The sequence below is a fragment of the Schistocerca cancellata genome, chromosome 10 (genome assembly GCF_023864275.1).
Source record: "Schistocerca cancellata isolate TAMUIC-IGC-003103 chromosome 10, iqSchCanc2.1, whole genome shotgun sequence".
NCBI lineage: Eukaryota > Metazoa > Arthropoda > Insecta > Orthoptera > Acrididae > Schistocerca > Schistocerca cancellata.
Genome location: NC_064635.1, coordinates 131,362,167 through 131,385,251, shown reverse-complemented (window position 1 = coordinate 131,385,251; position 23,085 = coordinate 131,362,167). Strand labels below are relative to the sequence as shown.

Genomic DNA, 23,085 nt, shown 5'->3' with positions numbered 1-23,085 from the left:
AATAAAAACTGCATCATTAGAAGTACTCAAGGCTGTACCAAAAAGCTCTTATGAGAAGTGCATCAAAGATTAGAAGAGGTGTTGGCACAAGTGTATTGTATATGAGGGGGATTACTATGAAGGGGAAAAGATGAATAAATAAATATTTTTCATAAAAATGTAAAGTCACCTTACTTTTGAACACACCTCGTACAATAGTTGTACATCGGTTAAATGGCACCCATCCCACCTAAAACATCACATGCATCAAGGCCGGAGGGTATTCAGTATCATACCAACAAGTGGGCTCCTACTCCCAAGTTCTTTGTAAATTTGACACAATTTAGTAATCACGTAAATACACCACAAAGCCTCTAAATTCGTGAAATTTTATTTTGCTTCCTCCTCCTCTTCTGGGTGCTTGACTTTTTTTTGTCAGTCTGTGTATTATTCTACTCTTCATGAACTCTATAATTGAGCTGTGACACCAATGACATTTTATTTATTATGTCTGCCAGTGATTGAATTTTTTACTCAGCAGTAAAGTGTGTACTGTTTTGAAACTTACTGGAGGATTAAAATTACATGCTGCCTTGGGGCTCAAACTTGGAACCTGGTCCTTTGCGAGTAATACTCTTACCTACTGAGCATACTGGGCATGGCTAATAATCTACCCTCACTGCTTGACATCATCATCATCATCATCATCATCATTTTCCAACTCCAGTTTCGCAGGTTTGGTGTACAAGCACTCACCATCTCCTGCTGTCTTCATACATCTTCTGTTCCATGACAGCTTCCCATTTCTGTCCTTCCTCCTCTTTCCCATGATCTTCTTCCTACGAGGTCCATGTTGAAATACTTTTTGGCATGTCTTTCTCAATTATGTGCTCATATCATTTACGCCTGTGTATCTTTATGACACTGGTAACAGGAACCTCAGTACCAGCTACTTTTCTACTCATCTCATTCCTTGTTTTCTCCTTTATAGTTGTTTGATTCATGGTTCTAATAAATCTCATTTCTATCACCTGAATTCTGCTGAGGTCTTTGTTTAGTAGGGAAACTGGAAATTTGTGGTAAGGTCTTATGGGACCAAACTGCTGAGCTCATCGGTCTCTAAGCTTACACACTACTTAACCTGACTTACACTGAGGACGACACTAGAGATGGGCAAAACTGTTCTTTTCAGAGATTGGATCAGAACTGTTCACTCCCTGAAATGAATTAGCTCTTTTTCATGACTCACCACTCATTTACAATAGAAAATAAATGGAAGGCACGTTGCCCTTTAAACTTGGTTTATTCCAGTACTATACCTGTATTTTGATCTTATTTGATCCTATTTTGAAGTAACACAGATAATGAGTAAGAATTTTGTATTGTTTATTGAAATTTCCACGATATGACAAAGTTTTTGATTATTGATTTATTTTGCACTATCGTGGTTTTTTGGATGATCGGAAAATGTTGTAACTTGAGATTTACATTAACAATATATTTGGCTATAATGTATTAAAATTTCATTAACCTCATACAAATACATCGCAAGCCATACATTTTTAAAGTGAATGTTTCCTTCCGAAGACGCCTAAAATCACAAAATCCGTACCAGAATAAGAAAAAAAAATATAAATTTTACTGTAAAACGAAAGTGCTGCATATAGCCTTACACAGAATAAAACAAGGAAAATATTGGTGTATCACATTTTGCGATATGTTTATCGGTTCGCTCGTAATTAAAGTGTAAATTTGAGTGTCCATAACAAAAATCCTATAGTAAGAGGAGTCATCAGGAACCTAATCTAATCAGTTTAAACAAATAAAAATAAAATAACAAAACTGATGTATACATAACATAATAATGTAATGTACATAGCGGTATTACTACGAAGAACAATATCCAGTAGGGACGAACTCCGATGCAGAGGCGCTGAGTCGAGCCGCGAGCTGTATTACTGCGTGAGCTGAGACCGCAGAGACCAGAGTGACACCTGAGTCGCTTTGCTCAACGCTGTGGCTAGAGTCGAGACGGTGGGGTGAGCATTGAGTGGGCAAGTCCCGAGGGTGGGGGGAGCGGTGAACTCACCCGCTCCGAGACAAATCGTCCTTTCCCTTGCGAGCAGGTTGTTGCAAGTAGTTCCTATGTTATCCGCTAGATGGCTCTCTGTCCTGTTGCTCGCATCAACTGCCCAGAGGGCAGGACGTGCGACTGAAATGATCGCCGACAGAGTGCGATGCGAAGTTAAGCTGCGCCAGCACTGCACGTGGCAGACGACGCACAGAGACGGCACGGCATATGTGAAACACAAAATCCAATGGGGCAGTGCACAATGCATGCAGCCAAGGTAGAAGCAGGGCAGAGGCCGGCGCTGGCTGTGTTGTGTGGCGTGCAGTGTGCTCTGACCAGCAGAGGCGCTGCTGATATGCTCCAATGCTCCGTCTCTCTCTCTCTCTCTCTCTCTCTCTCTCTCTCTCTCTCTCTCTCTCTCTCTCTGTCGTGGGAAACGTTTGGAGCTACCGTTCTTTTTTTCTGAATCACTGATTGTTCACTCCTTTGAAAGATTCAACTCTATGAATTAGTTCAAGAGCGGATCCCCCATCTCTAGACGACACACACATCCATGCCCGAGGGAGTGCTTGAAAAACGGACTGGTGTGGGGCGGGAGGGGGGGGGGGGGGGGGCAAGTGGACTGTGACAAGATGCCTCAGACCGCATGGCTACCCCGTGCAGCTCGTTTAGTAGGGTACATGTTTCTAAACCATATGTAAGGATAGGTACAAAATAGGTATGGTACATGGTTGCTTTTGCTTTTTTTGGCATTTTATCATTCCAGAGAAGATTGACTGTAAAAACTGGATGCTTTCCGTGTCCTGCTGAATACTTCCCACTTAATCATACTGTCTTTCGAGATCATGCTTCCTAGATACTTGAAATGGGAAACAGGTTCTACTTTGACTCCTTCTACAAATATATTTGAGGTTGTTCCTTGCCTGTTGATGGTCATTTCTACAGTCTTTGTTTTACTTATTTTTAGTCTGAAATTTCTGAATGTGTTGTTCCAGTCATTAAGTTTTTTTCTGTGCTTCAGCTTCTGTCTCTCCCCATACCATCAAACCATCAGCAAAAATCAGGGCATCTAGATGCTGTCTATTTTCTTGATAGATTTTATGATCTTCTCCATTACTATTAAAAACAGGAATGGTGACAGGGTACTTCCTTGTTGGACACCTCTCTTTGTTTCAAACCTTTCTGATTGTCCATTTCCTATCTGGACACAGCTGTAACACTTTTTGTATAACATCTTGACATTTTCAATTACGTACTTTGGCACCTTTAGGTCTTCCAAACATTCCCATATCTTGTTTTGAGGAACAATGTCATACCCTTTTTCAATGTCCACAAATACAATCACAATCACAAGATTTCTTCCATATTCCCATCACTTTTCTGTCAGTACTCTTATAGCAAAAAATCAGATCCATAGTACCTCGATCTTTCCTAATCCATGTTGCTCTTCCTCAAGCAAACGTTCTACTATCTTTCTAAGTCTCATTTCTATGATCTTTTCTAACAGCTTCAGGGTGTGTGAGAGCAGCAAAATTTCCAAATTTTCTTCGATTACCCTATTTGAACAAAGACATGATGACTCTTTTACTCCAATCTCCTGCGATTTTAGTTTCTTCCCCATCGACGCGCAGGTCGCCGAAGTGGCGTCAAATCGAAAGACCTGCACCAGGCGAACGGTCTACCCGACGGGAGGCCCTAGCCACACGACATTTCCATTTATTTACTGTAACACTTTATACAGCCAAATTAAGCCTCATATTCCAGTTGCCTTCATTATGTCCGATCTGAGACCATCAAAGCCTGTCAACTTTCCATTCCACACACTCTTTAATGCTGTTTCTACCTCAAGTCATGTTAACGGGTGTCTGTAGGTTTGGACTTCACTAATTACTCTACAGTCATTGATGGTTGCATTGTCCCCTTCTCCATGTATGTTACTCCTTATAGGTGGAAAATAGGTTTGTGGATTCATCATCATGACTAGGGCTGTTTTATAGGAGAAAGATATAAAACTGAGCCCACCTGAAAATTTTAATATCTATTGTTGGTTACACACAATATTCTTTCATTCACCTTTTTACAATGCTTCTGCATGGCACTTCTCACAATGCTTCTCCATGGCACTGAACAAATTTATAGATGAAAGATGAAAATCAAACATTGTGGTGCTTTAGAGATACCAAAAACACTCAGGAGAATGCAGCTTCATGAAGCATCAGCATCTACTGGCACCGGTGTTGAGAAACAGTTAACCTTCCAATTACTAGCAAAGCACTGGTATGATGCAAATGTGCAACACTTGGCATTAAGGGATTAAAACACTTTTCTAGATGAAGTCTACAGTTCCTACTGCATGTCTCACACTCAGAAATTGACTCTCCTTCCTTCCATTGTTCTCAGTTGACCTACCACAAACAATGCAATCCTTTTTTGAACAAAATAATTTTGGATATTGGACCACATCATTATAAAACATTCAAGCAACTGAATTGCTGATCTTTTGACCAACTTTGCAGAAATCCTCTTCATGGCAGTTTACTGCTGAAGACAGTCACCACTATCCACCAGTTAACAGCCCTGATGAGGACCACATCAAAGTTGGTGAAAACATCAGCTACTTGGTCACTTCAGTATTTTATAGTGACACGACCTAATAACTGCAATTATTTTATTCAAAATAACACTAGCTGTTGAAGCCTACAAACTTATATCAATGTAACTCTCACTAATTTTGATTTAGAATAATAAAATGCACATTTCCAATCATTCTCCCCTCAGCATCTGAAGCTAATGGCTATCAGGGAGAAAGAACTGGAAATATTTTAGTTACTGGCAGAGTACTTTGAGGAAGAACAAATCCCTGTTGTCAATCAAGCCAAGGAACTTCATATGTCCAGCATCACCAACAAAATAAATCTTATTCTTCACCACTGTCTGATTCACTGGCACTTATAACCGTTGAATGCTTTCATTAATACCCACAACAGTTGCATAACTCCCTCACAGCTTTAGCTGAAACTGCTGACACTCCAGGTAACCGATGTGATCCCCTCCCCCTTGCCCATCCTATTTCCGCTACTGTTTGGGCAGCAACATCTCTGAATGAGAACAATCTGCCATAGTGGCTGCCATTAGTTGGACCAAAATGCCCTACTATTCTGGATTCTCCGCTACTGTATATTTTCGGCTGTGTAGCCACTTTCAAGTGAGTATATAACAACCCTATCAAATGGAAAATTTGGATTCCAGTCTAAAAGTTTACTTAATCATACACTGTTAAAATCTAGCAGGTTGGCTGGACACTAAAATTAACACAATAATACTAATATTATGAAAAGGATACATTGCTATTCACCACATAATGGAAGTGTTAAGTTGCAGACAGGCACATTTCATAATACTGTCATTATTTCATCCTGGATTTTTCATGATAACAACTGTATGTAGTCATATTGTAGTGCTTCAAGAATTTCCACATAAATTCTAGAACCACTCGTCCTTCTACTGTCTCGAACACACGATATTTTAAATATAAGTGGGAGAGTGGTAGCATATCTACTGCACCACCTGTTTCTGTGTGCAGGTTGGAAGTTTGTTGTGAGAAGACTGTAAGAGTGGCGAACCACTGATGACGACAAGTGTGTGCCGTTAGCGCCACAGATGCTGTGTGAAAGAACACAGAGTAATTATATGCTATTCTTTGCTATGTTAGTGAATGTGATTATTGTAAAAACGAAAAACAAACAACTAACTACTGACTTTTAACTTACTTCATGTCTTAGCTCTACACGAGGCAAGACGCATGTGATGTTCACAAATTATTTGGTTGTCAAGCCAATGCAATTATGAATGTGTTTAATTGAGTCTAATGTTTGATGACTAAGTTGGTTTGCTGAAGTTTAAATGTTTGTATGAGATGTGGTAAAGTCAACTTCTCATGTCATCAAAACATTAGAATATCGCTAAGTGAAATGCACTAATGATGAGTTCACTTTTCAATTTTATATTGTATGAATTATGAGCATGTCAAAGTGTGAGAATGTTGCCATTGCAGTTCTTGGTGAGCAGATTTTTTATCTATCCAATCACATTACATTCTATTATTTTTACTATTACTAATATTGTTATCCTCCCCTCATGAACCATGGACCTTGCCGTTGGTGGGGAGGCTTGCGTGCCTCAGCGATACAGATAGCCGTACCGTAGGTGCAACCACAATTGAGGGGTATCTGTTGAGAGGCCAGACAAACGTGTGGTTCCTGAAGAGGTGCAGCAGCCTTTTCAGTAGTTGCAAGGGCAACAGTCTGGATGATTGACTGATCTGGCCTTGTAACAATAACCAAAACGGCCTTGCTGTGCTGGTACTGCGAACGGCTGAAAGCAAGGGGAAACTACGGCCGTAATTTTTCCCGAGGGCATGCAGCTTTACTGTATGATTAAATGATGATGGCGTCCTCTTGGGTAAAATATTCCGGAGGTAAAATAGTCCCCCATTCGGATCTCCGGGCGGGGACTACTCAAGAGGATGTCGTTATCAGGAGAAAGAAAACTGGCGTTCTACGGATCGGAGCGTGGAATGTCAGATCACTTAATAGGGCAGGTAGGTTAGAAAATTTAAAAAGGGAAATGGATAGGTTAAAGTTAGATATAGTGGGAATTAGTGAAGTTCGGTGACAGGAGGAACTAGACTTCTGGTCAGGTGACTACAGGGTTATAAACACAAAATCAATGCAGGAGTAGGTTTAATAATGAATAGAAAAATAGGAATGCGGGTAAGCTACTACAAACAGCATAATGAACGCATTATTGTGGCCAAGATAGATATGAAGCCCAAACCTACTACAGTAGTACAAGTTTATATGCCAACTCGCTCTGCAGATGATGAAGAAATTGAAGAAATGTATGATGAAATAAAAGAAATTATTCAGATAGTGAAGGGTGACGAAAATTTAATAGTCATGGGTGACTGGAATTCGGTAGTAGGAAAAGGGAGAGAAGGAAACGTAGTAGGTGAATATGGATTGGGGCTAAGAAATGAAAGAGGAAGCCGCCTGGTAGAATTTTGCACAGAGCACAACTTAATCATAGCTAACACTTGGTTTAAGAATCATGAAAGAAGGTTGTATACATGGAAGAACCCTGGAGATACTAAAAGGTATCAGATAGATTATATAATGGTAAGACAGAGATTTAGGAACCAGGTTTTAAATTGTAAGACATTTCCCGGTGCAGATGTGGACTCTGACCACAATCTATTGGTTCTGACCTGTAGATTAAAACTGAAGAAATTACAAAAAGGCGGGAATTTAAAGAGATGGGACCTGGATAAACTGAAAGAACCAGAGGTTGTACAGAGTTTCAGGGAGAGCATAAGGGAACAATTGACAGGAATGGGGGAAAGAAATACAGTAGAAGAAGAATGGGTAGCTTTGAGGGATGAAGTAGTGAAGGCAGCAGAGGATCAAGTAGGTAAAAAGACGAGGGCTAGTAGAAATCCTTGGGTAACAGAAGAAATATTGAATTTAATTGATGAAAGGAGAAAATATAAAAATGCAGTAAATGAAGCAGGCAAAAAGGAATACAAACGTCTCAAAAATGAGATCGACAGGAAGTGCAAAATGGCTAAGCAGGGATGGCTAGAGGACAAATGTAAGGATGTAGAGGCTTATCTCACAAGGGGTATGATAGATACTGCCTACAGGAAAATTAAAGAGACCTTTGGAGATATGAGAACCATTTGTATGAACATAAAGAGCTCAGATGGAAACCCAGTTCTAAGCAAAGAAGGGAAAGCAGAAAGGTGGAAGGAGTATATAGAGGGTCTATACAAGGGCGATGTACTTGAGGACAACATTATGGAAATGGAAGAGGATGTAGATGAAGATGAAATGGGAGATACGATACTGCGTGAAGAGTTTGACAGAGCACTGAAAGACCTGAGTCGAAACAAGGCCCCTGGAGTAGACAACATTCCATTGGAACTACTGACGGCCTTGGGAGAGCCAGTCCTGACAAAACTCTACCATCTGAGCAAGATGTATGATACAGGCGAAATACCTTCAGACTTCAAGAAGAATATAATAATTCCAATCCCAAAGAAAGCAGGTGTTGACAGATGTGAAAATGATCGAACAATCAGTTTAATAGGCCACAGCTGCAAAATACTAACACGAATTCTTTACAGACGAATGGAGAAACTAGTAGAACCCGACCTCGGGGAAGATCAGTTTGGATTCCATAGAAATACTGGAATACGTGAGGCAATACTGATCTTACGACTTATCTTAGAAGAAAGAATAAGGAAAGGCAAACCTACATTTATAGCATTTGTAGACTTACAGAAAGCTTTTGATAATGTTGACTGGAATACTCTCTTTCAAATTCTAAAGGTGACAGGGGTAAAATACAGGGAGCGAAAGGCTATTTACAATTTGTACAGAAACCAGATGGTAGTTATAAGAGTAGAGGGGCATGAAAGGGAAGCAGTGCTTGGGAAGGGAGTAAGACAGGGTTGTAGCCTCTCCCCGATGTTATTCAATCTGATGACATTGTAATTCTGTCAGAGACAGCAAAGGACTTGGAAGAGCAGTTGAATGGAATGGACAGTGTCTTGAAAGGAGAATATAAGATGAACATCAACAAAAGCAAAACGAGGATAATGGAATGTAGTCGGGTTAAGTCGGGTGATGCTGAGGGAATTAGATTAGGAAATGGGACACTTCAAGTAGTAAAGGAGTTTTGCTATTTGGGGAGCAAAATAACTGATGATGGTCGACGTATAGAGGATATAAAATGTAGACTGGCAATGGCAAGGAAAGCGTTTCTGAAGAAGAGAAATTTGTTAACATCGAGTATCGATTTAAGTGTCAGGAAGTCATTTCTGAAAGTATTTGTATGGAGTGTAGCCATGTATGCAAGTGAAACATGGACGATAAATAGTTTGGACAAGAAGAGAATAGAAGCTTTCGAAATGTGGTGCTACAGAAGAATGCTGAAGATTAGATGGGTAGATCACATAACTAATGAGGAAGTATTGAATAGGATTGGGGAGAAGTTTGTGGCACAACTTGGCCAGAAGAAGGGATCGGTTGGTAGGACATGTTCTGAGGCATCAAGGGATCACCAATTTAGTATTGGAGGGCAGCGTGGAGGGTAAAAATCGTAGAGGGAGACCAAGACATGAATACACTAAGCAGATTCAGAAGGATGTAGGTTGCAGTAGGTACTGGGAGATGAAGAAGCTTGCACAGGATAGAGTAGCATGGAGAGCTGCATCAAACCAGTCTCAGGGCTGAAGACCACAACAACAACAATATTGTTATTTTTATATACAAATATTTCATATAGGTTACTATCATAATCAGTGGGATGTTAAAAGGGGGATAATGACAAGTTACATTTGTTGGGAAGGGTGTGTGTGTGGGGGGGGGGGGGGGGGGCAAACTGTGAATTCTTCTCCAGAAGGCAACAGAAGATCATTTACATCTAAAAGTTGTAGGTAATATTGGTCTGCCGAGATCATGTCACACAATGATAGGAACAATTGGTGGGAGAGGAGTCGAGCGGATCAAATCAAGTTAAACTGAAATCCTGCTGTTCGGTAACTTGGTGGATAATGAGCACTGCTGTCAAAATGGTTTGTGACTCAAGCGACAGCATGCAACAAAGTCCAGCACAATCATGCTAGTAATGGGTGGTAATGTGTGCATGACAAAGGGGAGATAGGAACTGTAATAGAAGACACAGATGGGCAACAAGAGAGAAAGAAAATGGTTAAAGTACTTGATACGGCAATGAAGGACAGGTGACACAAGATATGTAGTTATGTGTATCATTCCAGAGGATTGATCCCTACATCTTTTTACTGACATATGATACTCACACTGCCTTAGATATGTGCTGCACTCTAAATCACAGAGACAAACAACTAAAGCTTGTACAGCAAAACAGATTTTTAATTAACGTTTTGTCATTCTTGCTGATCACAATTCTGAAACAAAATTGTCTTGTAAATGAGTTTATGTATTATATACTTTTTTAAGATAATATTCTTGTTATTAATACTACTGAAATCTCCAAAATTATTAGGTAGATATTAGAACTGTGCTGCAACCATTCTTAACAGCAACACAAGAACAGACGGATCCTAAGTACAAGAATGGAAAAGATACCATGGTCAATAATAAAGCGTGAAGATGAGATAAATTAATATTGAATGTTACTGCTTAAGTAATAGGATAAAGGAAGCCATGTGGCTGTGTGAATAATATAATGGATTGTCCTTGTTGAAATATAATTAACAGAAAGATTGAATGTATGTAGTGTAACAGGTTGTTCCACCTATTCCTCATAATCACATGAAAGATGTTCACATATATATAAAAAAACCTTGTTTAGATAGTTAGCATGTAGAGAATTTTTACTGTGCACATGAAGGGTTTGTCAATGTTCAGAACCGGAACAAGACGCGTGAGCCCAAAACATCACCGAGGCACATCATCAACTGAACACCTCAACCAACTGTGAAAGGGTCGCTTATGCGGAGAACAAGAGGAGCTGCCTACAAGGACAACACCACAAAACAGCTAAAAGAAGCTGAGGAGAAATGTCGTTCTCTTAAGTTCTTTTCTGAGATTCACTTCAAATATGTTGTTTTGAGTAATGAGAGAGTTGTCACCTAACTTTGTTAAAGTCAAATACGAGAACAGCCAAATACAGAAGAGTTTCCTAAAAAGACAGTTATGTCATTCTGTAGCAAGTTGGTGTAGATGTGAGCTCTCTTACAGTCCTCGACACTCTTCAGACGGCGAAGAAGTTTTAGATTAGATTAGATTAGTTTTTCGTTCCATAGATCCGTGTTGAGGAGATCCTCGTGGATGTGGAACATGTAACTTCTTTTTTTTTAAAAAAAAAGCTGAAATAACAATACCAATAGTATGAATACATACAATACATCATGTGCTTCTATTAAAAAATTCGTCAATGGAGTAGAAGGAGTTGGCCACTAGTAAGTCTTTCAGGCTCCTTTTAAACTGATCTTTATTTGTAACTAAATTTTTTATGTTTGCTGGCAAATTATTGAAGATGAGTGTTCCTGAGTAGTGGACCCCTTTTTGAACTAAAGTAAGTGCTTTTAAGTCCTTGTGCAGATCATTTTTGTCCCTGGTATTGTATGTATGAACTGAGCTGTTTGTTGGAAAAAGAGATATATTATTTAGGACAAATTTCATTAAGGAGTAAATATACTGAGAGGCAGTAGCCAGTATACCCAGTTCTTTGAAGAGGTTTCTACAAGATGTCCGTGAATTTACTCCACAAATAATACATATTACACACTTTTGGACTCTGAAAACTTTTGTTTGACTTGAAGAGTTACCCCAAAATATTATACCACATGACATTATGGAATGAAAGTAGGCAAAGTATGCAAGCTTTTTCACTTTTATGTCGCCTATGTCTGCTAACACTCAAATTGCAAATACAGACTTGGCGTTTCTGCAGTTCTGTGGTGTGCTCCTCCCAACTGAATTTATTATCAAGTTGTAATCCCAGGAATTTAAGACTGTCAACCTCTTCTATCTGCTCTTCTTCGTACTTTATGCATATGCTGGGTGGAAACCTCTTACAAGTTCTGAATTGCATATAGTGAGTCTTTTCGAAGTTTAATGTCAGTGAGTTGGCTTTAAACCATTTATTAATATCCATGAAAATATCATTAGCAGATCTTTCTAGAACTACACTCGACAAACTATTTATTGCGATACTTGTCTCATCTGCAAACAAAACGAACTCTGATTCTGGCAGTGTAACTCATGAGAGATCATTAATGTACACAAGAAAAAGCAATGGCCCTAAGATGGATCCTTGTGGGACACCACATGTAATTTCTTCCCATTCTGATGATGACTGATGACTTAATTCACTAGTCCCTTGCACTGACACCTTTTGTTTCCTGTTAGTGAGGTATGACTTGAACCATTTTGCAGCACTGCCCATGACGCCATAGAATTCTAATTTATTTAAAAGGATGTTGTGGTTTACACAATTGAATGCCTTTGACAAATCACAGAAAATACCTGCTGCTTGTAACTTGTTATTTAATGAATTAAGTACATTTTCACTGTAGGTGTAAATAGCCTTTTCGATATCAGAACCCTTCAGAAATCCAAACTGTGTTCTTGATATTATGTTATTTGTGGTCAGATGGTTGAGAAGTTGCCTGTACATTACTTTTTCTAAAATTTTTGAGACTGCTGGCAAAAGTGAAATCGGTCAAAAGCTACAAGTCGTGGCACTGTTTAGCAGGTCCATTGCATCAAGAACACACAAGAAGGCAACTGTAGATCTTAAATAAGGTAGAAGTGCTCATGAACAACATCTGGGTGACAGACCGTGAGTGACGTTGTTAGTTCAGTTCCACCATCCGAAGCCATCTCTTCTCTCTCTCTCTCTCTCTCTCTCTCTCTCTCTCTCTCTCTGTGTGTGTGTGTGTGTGTGTGTGTGTGTGTGTGTGTGTGTGTGTGTGTGTGTGTGTGTGTGTGTGTGTGTGTGTGTCAAAAAAAACCATCAATACTATATGAATAAAATCAGAATTACAAACTGAGAGAATAACTTGGAACAAGCTTGTCATGTTAATAGTAATGCTGGCAATCAGAAAGCTCCAGATACATAAACACAACTGGCCAAGGGATGCAAGCTCATTTTCCTCCCACCCTACACCACAAGGGTATCTCACCAGCTAATAGGGCATCTCCGTCACTCACCATGTGGCCTCGAAACCGTACAATTCTAGATGGCGAAATCTGGCGCATTCATCTTGGTATCTTTGTCTGAATCCAATGACGATACTAATTTTCTCATTCAGAAATACGCGGTACAGTCACATTAATGTGATCATCGCTATGTTCAAAGTCAATGTGCAGTAACCACTCACTGATGCCAGCACTAGCAGGGGAGGGTGTATAGTGCATGTCAGACGGGGGATGACAAATGGTGAGAGGGATGCAGAAAACAGTGTAATAGTTGAAACTTCCTGGCAGATTAAAACTGTGTGCCCGACCGAGACTCGAACTCGGTCCCGAGTTCGAGTCTCGGTCGGGCACACAGTTTTAATCTGCCAGGAAGTTTCATATCAGCGCACACTCTGCTGCAGAGTGAAAATCTCATTCTAGTGTAATAGTTGTCACAATGCGGAAACGGAGTAGTTTATGTGATGTCCTAAAAGGCGTGATCATTGGCTTTCACGACAAGGGTGAAAGATTTACAAAATGGATAAATCTGTAAACTGTTCGCATGCTGCCATGGTTAAAGAATACCGTGCATGGCAAAATGGCGCTATCCGATGCCGGTGCCAAGACAACTGTAGTGCACCACAGACCACAGATGACAGATGACAAGGGCCAACAATGCCTGCAGAGATGTGTATTAGCAAATACGAGGGCTATCCACAAAGTACATTAGTTTTCGTTTGTGTCCATTACGGGCGGGGCTAGCACGGCCATCTTGGTGTCATGGCATTCTGCTGCTCAGTCGGCATCCTGCCGTGCTAGTGAGAGGTTCGTGCTGTCCTCCGTTGAGTTACTGTGACAGTTTGAAATATCAGCGTTAATTGAAAATGCCGCGAAGTGTGAAGTGCGTGCTGTAATAAGGTTTCTGACTGCAAAAAACTGTACACCGATAAAATCTATCAGCAGCTTTGTGAAGTGTATGGGGGCAACATAATCACTAAAGGTGGAGTGCGTCAATGGGTCATAAAATTTAAAAATGGCCGAACTAACGTTCATGACGAAGAGCGAAGTGGAAGACCCAGCATAGTGACTGCCGAACTTGAAAAAGTCGATGCCGTGGTCCGTGAAAACCGTAACTTCACAATAACGGAACTCTCTATGAGTTTTGCACAAATTTCACGAAGTTTGTTGCACGAAATCATTACCAAAAAGCTTCATTACCACAAGTTTTGTGCAAGATGGATACCAAAAATCTTGACAGAGATTCACAAAAATCAGCGAATGGCTGCAGCATTAACGTTTTTGGACGCTTACAAGAAAGATGGCAACTCATTACTCGATCGCATCATTACTGGTGACGAAACATGGGTTACGCATGTGAACTGTGAGACAAAATTGCAGTCAATGCAGTGGGGGCACACAAATTCCCCCCAAAAACCCAAGAAATGCATGCAGACAATGTCGGCAAGGAAGGTGATGGCGACTGTCTTTTGGGACAGAAAAGGTGTGATTTTTGTGGATTTCCTGGAAAGAGGCACTACAATAAACTCTCAAAGGTATTGCCAAACTCTGCACAACCTCAGAAGAGCAATACAAAACAAGCGCAGGGAAAAGTTGGGCTCAAAGATCTTGCTGATTCACGACAACGCCCGGGCCCACACGGCAAATGCCACTCATGAAATCCTCGAATCTTTTAAGTGGGAGTTGTTTCCCCATCCGCCGTACAGTCCCGGCCTGGCACCGAGCGACTTCCACTTATTCCCAGCAATGAAGAAGTGGTTGGCTATGCAGTGTTTTGATGACGACGCACAGCTTCAAGAAGAGGTAACCACGTGGTTGAAGGCGCAGGCAGCCGAATTTTACAACGAAGGAATTTCCAAGCTCATCCATTGCTACGATAAGTGCCTTAATTTCAATGGCAACTATGTAGAAAAGTAGTATTTATGTGTGGCTTTCATCTGTATACAGGGTGTTACAAAAAGGTACGGCCAAACTTTCACAAACATTCCTCACACACAAAGAAAGAAAATATGTTATGTGGAAATGTGTCCGAAAACGCTTACTTTCCATGTCAGAGCTCATTTTATTACTTCTCTTCAAATCACATTAATCATGGAATGGAAACACACAGCAACAGAATGTACCAGTGTGACTTCAAACACTTTGTTACAGGAAATGTTCAAAATGTCCTCCATTAGCGAGGATACATGCATCCACCCTCTGTCGCATGGAATCCCTGATGCGCTGATGCAGCCCTGGAGAATGGCGTATTATATCACAGCCATCCACAATACGAGCATGAAGAGTCTCTACATTTGGTACCGGGGTTGCGTAGACAAGAGCTTTCAAATGCCCCCATAAATGAAAGTCAAGAGGGTTGAGGTCAGGAGAGCGTGGAGACCACGGAATTGGTCCACCTCTACCAATCCATCGGTCACCGAATCTGTTGTTGAGAAGCGTACGAACACTTCGACTGAAATGTGCAGGAGCTCCATCGCTCATTAACCACATGTTGTGTCGTACTTGTAAAGGCACATGTTCTAGCAGCACAGGTAGAGTATCCTGTATGAAATCATGATAATGTGCTCCATTGAGCGTAGGTGGAAGAACAAACTAAAATGAGCTCTAACATGGAAATTAAGCGTTTCCGGACACATGTCCACATAACATCTTTTCTTTATTTGTGTGTGAGAAATGTTTCCTGAAAGTTTGGCCGTACCTTTTTGTAACACCTTGTATAATAAAAAAAATTCCCAATACTTTATTTATTTTTAATTCCAAAACGTAATGTACTTTGTGGATAGCCCTCGTAGATGTGGAACTGATGAGTGACTGTCCACCCAGACTAACCAAGGGGCTAACTACAGTGCGTGCTCAACAACCGTTCAGCGAACATTGCTGTGTATGGACCTCTGCAGCAGATACCTGGGTCATGCGTCCATGCTGACTGCTGTTCATTGCCAACAAAGGCTGAAATTTACATTCCAGTACAGCAACTCGACATCCACTGAGTGGCAGCATGTGGCCTTTTCAGATGAATCATATTTCATGGTCCAATGGACTGATGCTCATTGGCATGTATGGCCCTGCAACATTCGTTGTCAAGTCTCAGGCCAGAGGAGGGAGAATTATGGTCTGCGAAACGTTTTCACAGCATACCCTGGGTGATCTCATCATTATGTAAGGCACAATGGATCAACACAAGTATGCACCTATCCTTGTGCACCTCTACATGGAGTTCCCCTCCCCCCCCTTCCCCTCAGCAAGATGCCATCTACCAGCTGGACAATGTAATGTGTCACATAGATCGCAGTGTACGTGCAAGGTTTGAAGACCACCAAACTCCGGTTTTGAACATAGTCGAGAATCTGTGTGACCACTTCGATCAGGCTGTTTGTAACATGGATCCTCAACTGAGAAACCTAGCAGAGATGGCACAGCACTGGAATCAGCATGGCTCCACAGCCCTGTCACTACCTATCAGAACTGCACTGATTATCGTCCTCCACATCTGCACTGCAAAAGGTGGCTCTCCCTGTGTGCGCATGCACGTGTACGCACACACTATCACAAACTTATCTGGACACAATTCCCATAATTATCAATTAGTAGATTTGTCGTTACTACACTTTACATAAGCGTCTGCTTCTGCCTATATTGTGTTAACACGACTTGTGCAACATCTCTGAAGAATCTCCTTAATGGGATTTACTGAACAAAACATGTGGATAAAATCAATTAAACTGAATCGCTGATACTTCTGTCTTTCTACTTAGCATCAGATCAACCCGCAAACTCACCTCACAGAAGCTTATGTACATAGCATTCCTGTGTGTAGTCATATTTCACCAACTAGTACTTCTACCAAATTCTTCGCATAAATAACAGAGCTACTAAGAATTGGCCTGTCATTCTTGTGTGGCTGTTCCATGTGAATAAAGTGGCTCACAACTTATCAATTTGATTATTTTCTTTCTTACGCATAAGCTCTACATACAGATACCAGTTTTTATTGAAGTGGATTTTTTTTTTTCATTTGTCATAATTGTTGTACAAAAAGAAAAAGCTACAATGAGTACTTTGATTACTATCACTTAGTGGTTCTTCTTTGTTGTCTATTACGCTGCTCAGTGTGACTGCCTCTTTCTCCCCTGTGGATTCCTGTAAGGAGAGAACACGCCAGAAAATTTAGCAAAAGCAGAGGGAAGACCAAAAGTCAGCAGAAACGATAGTCACTCACTCACATTCTCTCCCACTCATTCATGCTCACATCGTGTTCCATAAATTTCGCCATGAAGGAGAGTCTTCCAGGATATGGAACGAGTCAAGTTGCACCATTAAGAGGCAGAAGAAGCTACTGCTGTCTACTTCTGTAAAGTGTACTTACAACCTCTCACTAATCATAATCTTCTGAAACTGGTATTTGCAGTAATTACTTCCAGATTATTTTACATAACTTCATTACCCTTCTCCCATGAACCATGGACCTTGCATTGGTGGGGAGGCTTGCATGCCTCAGCGATACAGATAACTGTACCATAGGTACAACCACAATGGAGTGGTACCTGTTGAGAGGCCAGACAAACATGTGGTTCCTGAAGAGGGGCAGCAGCCTTTTCAGTAGCTGCAGGGGATGACTAACTGATCTGGCCTTGTAACATTGTTGACAGTCGAATGGAATGGACAGTGTCTTGAAAGAAGGATATAAGATGAACATCAACAAAAGCAAAACGAGGATAATGGGATGTAGTTGAATTAAATCAAGTGATAATGAGGGAATTATATTAGGAAGTGAGACACTTAAAGTAGTAAAGGAGTTTTGGTATTTGGGGAGCAAAATAACTGATGGTGTTCAAAGCAGAGGGGACATAAAATGTATACTGGCAATGGCAAGGAAAGCGTTTCTGAAGAAGAGAAATTTGTTAACACTGAGTAGAGATTTAAGTGTCAGGAAGTCTCTTCATAAAGTGTTTGTATTGAGTGTAGCCATGTGTGGAAGTGAAACATGGACGATAAATAATTTAGACAAGAAGAGAATAGAACCTTTTGAAATGTGGTGCTACAGATGAATGCTGAAGATTAGATGGGTAGATCACATAGCTAATGAGGAGGTACTGAATAGAACTGGGAAGAAGAGGAATTTGTGGCACAACTCGACTAGAAGAAGGGATTGGTTGGTAGGACACATTCTGAGGCATCAAGGGATCATCAGTTTAGCACTTGAGGGAAGTGCAGAGGGTAAAAATCATAGAGGGAGACCGAGGCATGAATATACTAAACGGATTCAGAAGGATGTCGTTTGCAGTAGTCACTTGGAGATAAAGAAGCTTGCACAGGATAGAGTAGCATGGAGGCCTGCAACAAATACTACTACTATTCAACTTCATTACAAGAAAAACCAGTTACTTTCAAAAAAGGCACTGCTGCTCTTATACAACTCAGCTGCTGTGTTTACATAATACAACGAACAAAGCATTTACTTAAAACAGATCCTTAACCAGCTGTCTGTATACTGGAAAATTCCATTTACTACATACCTTAGACTTATGCGGAATTAAGATCAGCTTCTTCCACTAGTCTGATAAAGTGCAAAAGGGATGGCAAATGAGGCATTGTCACTAGTATACTGGTATCTTTTTTATGACAGTTAAGGTCCAGTGATGTTGATACGGACATACTCAAATGCTTAAGTATGCGAGGTGAAAGTACTTAGCATGACTGTAATGTGCCATATTGTTCTTTTGTGATGGCAAGCACTGCACTGGCAGACAAATGCCTTGAAATCCGTCTTAATATTTGGCCAAATAATTGCCATTTCCATTAGTTGTACAGTAACCCTAAATTCTGGAGAGAAGCCATACTGAAAGGAAATTGCCTGGTGGGGGGAAATCTGCTGTAACAAACAATTGTGCTTGTGATGTGGATACATTGCGGTACTGCACTACCTTTGAGACTGGTGTTTGAACATATGGGAGCTGTAAACATTACAATGCTGTGAGGAACACCTTCGGTTAGTGGTCTCCTTCCTGAGTGACATCTAAATGCTAAGAAGTCAAGTGCCTTCACAATGGCATTAATATGAGACAGATCATTTGTTGATCCATTCTGTTCACCATCATTTTGAATATCTGAAGTGAACTGTGTGATGAAGAGCCCAGCCCGCAAATGTTGTGGTGATGTCTCATCTGGCCTCTAATGGAAGGTGAATACGAATAGTTTATGGTCAGTATTAATCATGAAATACCTACCTCCATGCATGTACCAGTACTTTTTGATGTGAGCCACAGGGCTTTTGTAGCTTGCTGTGACACACTGACCAATCTGTTTGCAATGGTGACAATGTTTTAGTGAAGAAGGCCAGGGATTGCCAATCATGTCACATACAGATCCAATGGTAGTCAATGATGTGCCTATCAAAACAGAGAGAGGTGTGTCTGGAGGAGGATGAACTAATAACGCAGCCTCAGCAACAGTACAGCCTTTTAGATATGCACTGAGATGTGCTCCCAAGAAGGCACAATTGCACATAAATTGCTGATAAAAATTTGTCTAGCACCAGAAACAGCATAATTCATGTGTTGTTGTTGGTTGTGTACAGATTCCACTTGGGTGTTGGCCATTTGAAGTTTAATGACGCAAATAATATTTTATGAAATTGAACTTTTAATTAAAATGAGCATCACAAAGACAAAACGACATAAGATTATGTGGTTTTTTGGAAAGATGATCAATACCTACTGATACTCTTTACCAAGTCAGAATTAATGAAATGACCAAGGCATGTAAGCTTGATGCAAGCAAATGTTATTACCACCATCTCAAATGTCTGGTGAAATCAATAAATATTATGTCACTTTCCTCTTTTCTATATCACTGATACTGCATTTCAGGTATCACAAACTGGGTGCTATTAACTAAAATTTGCATTAAGGAAGCTTTATATTCTGAGATTTATATTCTATCATGCATGTGAGGAAGTGAGTGAGTTTGTGTCTGTGTGTGCACAGGAGCAAGGGAACGGATGGATGTAGGGGAGGAACAAGGAACAAATAGAAAGTGCAAAACAGAAGATTTAAAAACACAGAAATGTATGTAAAACAGAACTATGTTGTTTCCTTTTATGTTACCGGAGAGAGAAAAAGGATGCAAGACAAGGATGTTAAGAAAATACAGAATTTGTAATGAAACAGGGAATTCAAAAGAGAATTATTTAACAAGTTTTGAGAAGAATGACTGATAAAGAAACGAAATTAAGAGGGAGGGAGGTTTATTGCACATATGACTTATTACCTGGAAATACATAGTGTTATGGTATGACACACATAGCACGGTTCGGGGTGGGATGGGGGTGGGGAGGAGCAGGAAATTATAAGTCTACAAAAGAAAAATAATAATATTATTCAATTATATTGGTATTGAAACCACTGTTTTGGTGGGTGCTATGCCGATCGGTGTGCTCTGATTCCTAAGGTATTAGGAAACAACTCAAAGGAGTGGGTGAGTGGGGGGGGGGGGGGGGGGGGGGGGGGGGCGGGGGGGGGGAGCTTAATTGTGGAGTAACTGGAGATGTGAGTGGATCACAGATTGAATTAAGCACTAGAATATTTGGAGCAATTTCAACCAATACATGTACCTGCATGAATTACTATCTGGGGAAAAACACCTGTGAGGGTAACAGTCTCCAAGGGTGACAGTGGAAGCTCAAGAAAATCTGAGGCACAAATTTCAACAAAACTTGACATACCGTACATCACGATTATCACCCTTCGACTGCGATTGCTAACAGATAATTTGTACAGCTGTATATTTGAAATTTCTGAATACTGAGATATAGTTTAGTTACAGTATGTATTAATATTCACTCACTAATTATTAACAGTTAATTTCCCAATTACATATGACAACAGTTTATGAATGTTTAACAGTAGGATTTTCAGCCCCATTGTTTTAAAATTATTCAGTCTCCAGAAAAATCAAAACTTTTTCTGCTAAAAACGTATCTGTTCCTTATAAATTTTGTGTAAGAAACAAATGACGTTTACTGCTGTGGGTCTACTAAGCTTTGCCTAAAAATAACTGCGGGCACAAAATTGTTGAAAAATTGTCACGGTCGATTTTTATCCAATTTTGAAATGATGAATAGTACAGTGCCAAATTTTAAAGGGCTGTCTAGTTCCAATTTTAAGTAATCATAAGCTTTGCCAAAATTAGAGTGGAGCTTGGATGAAAACTTTTAGCCCTCCATTGAAAGTGTCGTCAAACTGGTTTGTTTTCTATATTGAGATAAAAGTTTGCACAGCTTAGTACAGTATATAGGGAACATCCGCGCAAAATTTCTATCAGTTTCAACTTGGTCAGATGGTAATCACAGGTCTGTTAGGTGTTGATGACACAACATGTAGTCTTCCAATGCTGACAAGCATATAATAGAATTAAAACGCTGTTGTCATGTGAACCACATTAAATAATTATTTAAATGTCACATGACACTCGTTATTAGTTAGTACCGCTTATTACAAGTCTGTGTCATCCAAAAGCTGTGGCTGGTTAGACAGCTTCAAAAATAAGAAAACTGATGCATCACAATTATCGGTATGTACAGTATTATTACAAAAAATATAAACAGTTTAAGCATTTTACAATAAATACATTTCATCCACCATCAAAATTTTACGAACTAGATTACAGATTTATTAGTTTTGGTGGAAGTTCGGTAAATCCATTTACTTTCCACACTCAAGTGTAATACTGCGGACGTCGTTCTGCTTATTTATTTTTTTTTTTTTTTCCTTGAATCTATCCTGTGGCAAGACCTGCACTTTGAGCTATAGATTCAGAAAGCCGTCTTGGACAGTCGACAGCTTGGTGCGGGTGTTGTGTTCCTATAATCATGCGTCTTACTTAAGGAATCTAAATTATTCTTAACATAATGGAGGCACAAATATACATAATAGCTGTAAACAGTCATTTTCAATTTTGTGAATCACGGCATTCATAAATTATTCTCAAGTAGCCGCAGAGTTAAAATTGTCGGTTTACTCTCTAACCGAAAGCGGGGCTGGACGGCGTGTCATGACACTTGTGCAGATGACCATTTCACATAATCGTGAAGAAATATGCACTGTCCGACGATGAAGATTGCACACAACTCATTCCCCAGTTATTATCATGTACTCACCATATCCAGCTCGAATTGTTTTGAAACGCTACCGAAGTGCAACTATTAAAAAAATCGATTCCTAATTTCTAACTTTCTTAACCTTGTAAACATCATCATCATCATCATCATCATCAACAGCAAACACAGTATAAACTCGTTTTTTGGGCCTTGGGGATACCAACCAGCTGCTGTCAGTGAATTTTTGAGTATTTGCTATAGTGGTGGTGCACTGTTAAAATCTGTCTAAAATCATATTTTTTTTTTCAAAATGATTGTTGTGCATATTCACTGTTACTATGCAATATTGAACAGACAGTAAATAGTATTACGTTCCATAACAACATTTAACTTTTGTGATATGTAGGATATGTTGATCCATTTCCATGATAATCGCTGAAAAACAAACGCCTACTGCTGGGTGTATCGCTTCGACCATAGATACTATTTATGGTCGAAGGTGTATCGACGTTTTAACGATATCGTTTCAGTGTTCTCGGAGTGCCGAACTGCCGCTTTATCGGTACTCTTTTTTTTCTTTATTGTTATTTTAAACACCTTGTACTTGTATAAAGGTGGGCTGTCAGCAGCATAGTACGCTGCTCTTCAGTTTTTTTTCCGTTTATTGATTTTCAATTCCCGCCCCCCCCCCCCCAAAGGGGGGCATGGTGGCAGCAGCTTAGTACTACACTACAGCCTACAGACTTTTTTAAAAAAACGGGAGAAGAAAAGAAACAAGAAAAACAGGCGATAAAACGGTGACTTAAAGTATAAAATGGCGGAAAAATGAGGAAAGTTAATACAGAAAGCAAAAGGGGTTTGCAATGTTAATAAAAAGACACAGGAATCAGACACACAATGAAAAAACATGGCGACAGTCTGGTTTCTGTTCGCAAGAGATAAATATCACACCCAGCGACAGTATGATGGCCGTTCGCAACACTTCCCAAAAGACACACACGGAACACTAACTGTAAAAATGGTAAAAACACTCACTGTAAAACACTGCATGAAAATGGCGGCACAAAGATGACACTCCCGACCCAAAGGGTGATGGGGGAGTGGACCTGGTGGAGGGGGGAAAAACAAGGAAGGAGGAGAGGAAAAAACGAACGAAAAGGGGGGAGGGAACAAAGGAGTGAGAGGATTCT

At 40.1% G+C, this 23,085-nt stretch overlaps 1 long non-coding RNA gene across 2 annotated transcripts in view; it reads right to left on the bottom strand.

Annotated features, from left to right (window-relative positions):
- The window catches only part of LOC126106747 (uncharacterized), a 45,316-nt gene extending 22,987 nt beyond the window's left edge, over positions 1-22,329 (bottom strand). Inside the window, exon 1 of one of the 2 annotated variants that reach the window (XR_007523393.1) lies at positions 22,120-22,329. This is a non-coding gene — a long non-coding RNA (uncharacterized LOC126106747). The other variant, XR_007523392.1, reaches the window with a different exon arrangement.
- Between the last annotated feature and the right edge of the window lie 756 nt (positions 22,330-23,085).